At 41.0% G+C, this 6201-nt stretch overlaps 1 long non-coding RNA gene across 1 annotated transcript in view; it reads left to right on the forward strand.

The window, feature by feature from the left end:
* Positions 1-288: 288 nt before the first annotated feature.
* Positions 289-6201, forward strand: part of LOC108490637 — an 11422-nt gene continuing 5509 nt past the window's right edge. The window contains exon 1 of the long non-coding RNA XR_001872349.2: positions 289-474. This is a non-coding gene — a long non-coding RNA (uncharacterized LOC108490637). The remainder of the gene's footprint in view (positions 475-6201) is intronic.

Consider the following 6201-nt stretch of genomic DNA (forward strand, 5'->3'; position numbering starts at 1 on the left):
TCGTTCAGTTCACTTCTCTATTACTCTTTAGGTATGTTTAACTTTCGCTGTAGATTTCAGAAGCTCTTCCCTCTTTTGAATACAGTTTACCTCTTTCTTGTCTGACTCTCTCCTTTACAAGCTCACAGGGCAGCCTCTAGTCCACCACCTTACTTACACATCTCCAAACTCTATCATTTCAGTAATGGCAACAGCAGCCTGAAAACTGCTCAGGTCGAACCTGGGAGCTGTGGTTTTGATTCTTCTGTTTTCTTTGTGTTCTGTATCTAATTCATCATCATGTCCCACTAGCTTTTCTTCTATAATCTGCTCAAACATCTGCTTCTCGCCTCTACTGCTGCCGCTGTGTTCCAGCCATTACCAGCTGGAGACTTGACATGACTCCACCACTGGTCTTCATGCTTCTGGTTTTCCCACCACCAGTTCGTCTCCACATGCAGCCTCAGGGAGTCCTTAAGGCATTAAGCAGATTGTGTAAGTATGTATCTTGCTTCAGAAATTCCAACAGAAAATTTAAAACCTAACCATGATCTGTGAGTTCTTTTATTAGGTAAAGTGTTAGCTGTGGGAGGGGCTGACCAAAAACAGGATGTGAAGAACAAGAATTGGGGGTGGTTGGTTCTAGCTGGGTTAGTAGAATGTGGTTTCAGGAACATACCTGCCAGGTAAGCATGCAGAGTATTGTTACCCTTTTCCCTAGTGAACTTTTCATTTATATGGTATATTTAAACATCTACATATAATTTTCACATTCAGACCTCAATTTGCAATTTTCCCAATAGTATCTTGTTCTTGAATTTTCTTCGTGGAATTTCTGTACTGTGATATATAATTCCATATCTTGATTAAACAGTGTTTTCAGTTACTGAAACAAAGCTTATAATCAAGAAGAGTACTGGTTGTGGTGGACACATCCCTGTAATCTTGGTAATTGGGGTCCTGAGGGGATTTGTGTGAGTTGAAGATCAGCCTGGGCAACTTAGAGGCACCTTGTCTGAAAAAAGAAAGAAAGATGCCTGGTGTGGTCGTGCACCCATTTAATCCCAGCGCTCAGGAGGTAGATACAGGCAGATCTCTGTGAGCTCAAGGCCAGCCTGGTCTATATAGAGTAAGTTTCAGGCCAGCCAGGGCTACATAATGAGACATTGTCTAAAAAACACAAAGGAAGGAAGGGAGGATGGGAGGGAGGGTCAAGGCAAGAATGACTGCAGAATTAAAATTAGGATTGTGTGCCCCAGTTGCATATTACTGAACTTTACAAACAAGAATTTTTGAACAATAACAGTCTGAGCTAGTTCCTGTGGTACAGTAACAGCCCAGGTTTCCTAACTGCCTTACTACTCTAATTCATTCTGAGATGACAAAATAATTACTTTATAAATACTATTCAATTTACTGCTAAAGAGGAAACAATTACTCTTGAGTATAAGTGGTCCCTCATTTACATCTCAAAATAATTCCAAGTGATATATATTATTACGGCAACTGCAAAGTTGGAAACTGAGATTCAGTCAAGTTACAATACTTGTCCAAGGCTCAGTCAGGGTTGTTCTGTAAATAAGAAAAGGAGGTGCCTGATCTCAAAGGCTAAGTTTATTTCCTCCACCCACAATGCCTCTCAAACAGCTTTCACTTGCCTGTGTAAGAGTGATGTGATAGCTGACTTTGTTGTCAACTTGACACACCTGGGAAGAGGGACCTTCAGTTGGAGAATTTCCTCCATCAGATTGGCCTGTGGGCGTGTCTGTGGGGCAATTTATTAATTATTTATTGATGCAGGGGTGCCCAGCTCACTGTGAGCAGTGCAATCCCCAGGCAGGGAGACCTGGGCTGTACAAAGGTAGGGAGAACAAGTCAGTAAGCAGTGTTCCTCCAAGGTCTCTGCTTCAGGTTTCTGCTTTGAGTTTCTGCCCTGACTTCTCTCAGGGATGGATTATGAGCTGCCTGTGAGTTTAAGTCCAATAAACCCTTTCCTCCTGTTGCTGCTTCTGGAGCCGGAGTTTATCACTGCTGCAGAAAGTAGACTAGAATTAGTAGTTACTCTTGATTATGAGGTAATGCTAGGAAATGAGAAAGGTTCTAAGGGCCATGATTTGGGGTGGACTTGGGGGAACTGAACTTTAGCATATAATGTGTTCAGTACTCCTTGAAGGATTTTTTCAGATATTTGACTTTAAAAAATCTTTCACACATAACCCACTAAAACTTTAGGATTGCTTATACTAATTCTAAACAAAACAAAGCAAAACACAATACAAACCCCGAATATTCTCCTGGGATGGTGTATATTTTGAAAGTTTAAACCTACCTTCTGTCGCAGTTATACCTTCTATAAAATATGGAGCACACTACCTCAAAGGCATTTCTTTTTGTTTGTTTGTTTTTTACTTGTATTGATTTTTATTTTGTGTGTCTGAGTGTTTTGCCTGACTGAATGTAAGTTCACCACATGTGTACAATGCCCTTGGAGGCCAGAAAAAGGTGTTGGATCCCCTAGAACTGGAGTTAAGGATGGTTATTAGTTGCCGTGTGGTTGCTGGGAACTGAACCTGGATCCTCTGCAAGAGCAACCAGTGCTCTTAACCACTAAGCCAAATCTTCAGCCCCTTACAGGATTTCTAACATAGAAGTATAGAAGTTGAGAAATAAATACAACTTGGTAGTTCGAGTAAAGTGATACAGCCATATTAATTTCTCTTATTACTTACACTAATCACAAAAACAGCAAAAATAAAAGTAACAGTGACAGAGATTCCAGACAGAACTGCAGCACATTTAACTGATGTAATTTTGTTTTGTTTTGTGTCTGTCCAGTATGGTCTCAAATTCTCAGTCTTCATGCCTCAGCCTCCCCAGTGCAGGGATTATGGGTATGTGCCCCACACCTGGCACTGCTACAATATTTCATTTTACTTAGGAAAAATGTTAGCTGTGCAGTCTCATCATTTATAACACTGTCTTCCTAGGAAAATTGCTCCCAAATTTGCTTACAGAGGAATAGTAGGGAGAATTTTGAAAATAAGATCACTAAACGCTGGGTTAGAAAGATGGCTTTGCAGTTGAGAGCATGTACTGCTCTTGCAGAGGACACCAGTTTGGTTCCCAGCATCCATGTAGGGTGCCTGTAGCTCCAGCTCCAAGGAATCCTCTGGTCTCTACAGACCCTTGCATTCACATGCACATACCTACACACATTCACACGCATTATACATAATAATAAATCATCAAAAAAACTCTAAACACTGAAAGATTATTTGTGTTGAATGCAGAAAGTGTTGCTTTGATACTCTGAGGCCTACACACTCCAAGTAAATCTAATCACTGTTGTCAAAGGAAATAGATTAAAAACTGTACCTAAGGGCTGGAGAGCTGGCTCAGCAGTTGAGTGCTAGCTGCTCTTGTAGAGGACACCCACATGGTTCCCAACACCCACATGGCAGCCAACAACCATCTGCTCCTCCAGTTACATACATTGAGATACCACACACATACACATAAATAAATAAGTAAACATTTTAAGCACCCTTGAAGCTCTGGGTTTAAACCCTAGTACCACAGCAGGGGTGAGAATCTGGCAAAATTTAAGTCAAAGGAAAATATTCTTTATTCTTTTTAAATTTTTATTATTAATTATTTATTTTTACTTTATGTACATGAATATTTTGTCTGAATGTATGTAAGTGCACTGGTGTCATGCAATGCCAACAGAGGCCAGAAGAGGGCATTGGATTCCCCTGGAACTAGAGTTAAGGACAGTTGTTAGTCCTCATGTGGGTGCTGGAAACCGAATTCCAGTTCTTTACAAGAGCAGCCAGTGCTTTTAGCCACTGAGCCATCGCTCCAGCCCAAAAGAAAATATTGTTATTTAGTATTAGAAAATACACCTGTATATTTGCACTTTGTTATTTCCTCCTCATTTACTTTTTTAAAAAATATTACATTTATTTATTATTTGTATGTGATGTGTGATATATGGGCCCATAGGTACCACACTGCATATGTAGAGGTCAGAGGACAACTGGTAGGAGTCAGTTCTGTCCTTTTACCACATGGATTCCAGAGATTGAACTCTGAACTCTGGTGGTCAGGCTTAGTGGCAAGCTCCCTCACTCCTGAGCCATCTGGCTGGCCTTTGATTTATTATTTCTTTATTTTTGGTCTTTTTGAGACAGGGTCTCCCTGTAGCCACAGCTGGCCTGCATTCGCTATGGAGACCAGGCTGGCCTCAAACTCAAAGAGATCCGCCTGCCTCTGCCTCTCAAGTACTGGGATTAAAGGTGATCAACACCACACCCAGCTTCTTTGTTTTATTTTATTTTTATTTATTTAAAAAAAATTTTGGTTTGTTTTTCAAGACAGAGTCTCCCAGTAGCCCCAGCTGGCCTGGAACTCACTATGTAGACCAGTCCATCCTCTATCTCACAGAGATCCATGCGCCTCTGCTTCCTGAGTGCCCAGCCTCAGCCTTTGTTTTATTTAATTCAATGTCTAGATATATAAATAGGTACAATATTTTATAAGTGAATAGGTGACCGTTTGTGGTTTTGAATGTGTATTTTAGGGTTAGTCTACAAGTATTAACAGATTTAGATAATGAAAATTTTATAAAGTATGATCAACATAGAAATTATAAGGAAAGATGTGAGAATTTTATTCATAGTAATAAAACTTAGGGGCTGGGCTTGATGGTGCACGCCTTTAATACTAATACTTGGAAGGCAGAGATAGTTGGATTTCTGAGATCAAGGCCAGTGAGAGCATCACACTGAGACGTTGTCCAAAGAAAGACAGAAAGAAAAAGAAGGAAGGAAGGAAGTGAGGAAGGCAGGAAGGAAAGAAAAAACTTAGAGCCAGGGCGATAACTAAATGAGTAAAGGCACTTATCATCTGCATTTGATCTCTGGGAATCCCATGGATCCCATGGTGGAAGAGAGAACCAACTCCTGCAAATTGCCCTTCTAACCTCTACACCTCCACCTGGCACACACAAGCATTCTCCTTCCCCCCACCCCTCTGTCTCTGTCTCTCTCTCTCACGCACACAAATGTAATAAAAAGTTTGAAAACAGAGTAACGATGATGCTTTCCTCTGTTAAAAGAAAACATCTCGCCGGGCGTGGTGGACCATGCCTTTGATCCCAGCACTTGGGAGGCAGAGGCCAGCGGATCTCTGAGTTCAAGACCAGTCTGGTCTACATAGTGAGTTGTAGGCCAGCCCCCACTACAGAGAGACCCTGTCTCAAAAACACCAAAAAAGAAAAAAGAAAAAAAGAAAAAGAAAAGAAAAGAAAACAGCTCTTAGCTCTTTTTATCTTTTAGATTACTTATTCGCTCATTCTGCAAAGGGCGTGGCTTGCTACCCTTTCTCCAGAAGTGGCCACTGTGCAACTGTGTGCAGCTTCCTGCCCCTTTGAAAGCAGGTTCGCTTCACTTCATTTTACTTTATAAACATTGAAGGTTCTTTAATAAAAACAACAAACAGCAGGAGCAAAACAGATGCCAGGCTGAGGGTTTACAGATTGGGTTAAGGACAACGCTTTTGAATTTGATTGATAGAGGGCCTTTGCTTTCTGACTCACTGTGCTGTGTTGAGTCCAGGCAGCCATCGAGGACACTTTTGATTGTTACAAACAGCCAAGTTAAGCAGTGCCTCTAAACTTCGGAGTGCTGGAGCAACTCCAGACAGCAACCCCCCAAGAGAGAAGAGTCAAAGAATTTGTGCTCCATAGAAACTGAGATGTAAAGATGTGCCCCCTCTAGTGCCTAAGAGGTGAAGCACAAGGAGACAATTTTAAAAGCAACAAATTTGAAAATGGGGGAAAAAAAAAAAGCTAAAAGATTTAAATTGCAGACCAGGAATGGTGGCACATGCCTTTAGTCCCAGCACTCAGAAGGCAGAGACAGGCGGATCTCTGTGAGTTCAAGGCCAGCCCGGTCTACAATTCACACATCTGAAAAAGCCCAACATACGTGGGGCTTAAAAACAGGACAACATACATGGGGCTTAAAAATGTGAACATACATTTTCTAACTCACAGATAATAAGGGAGCTTTCACAGTTCTCAGATTTCACACTAATAAAACAAGTTACTTGTCTTCATTTTGAAAACAATAGAAAGTACCACATCATTAAGGCTATATTTGCACGGAGAAGTAAATGAAGAATGGAATTTCTATAAAATCATGGCCCTAAACTGCCTAT

Source organism: Nannospalax galili, unplaced genomic scaffold (assembly GCF_000622305.1).
Source record: "Nannospalax galili isolate Female #2095 unplaced genomic scaffold, S.galili_v1.0 scaffold1454, whole genome shotgun sequence".
Lineage (NCBI taxonomy): Eukaryota > Metazoa > Chordata > Mammalia > Rodentia > Spalacidae > Nannospalax > Nannospalax galili.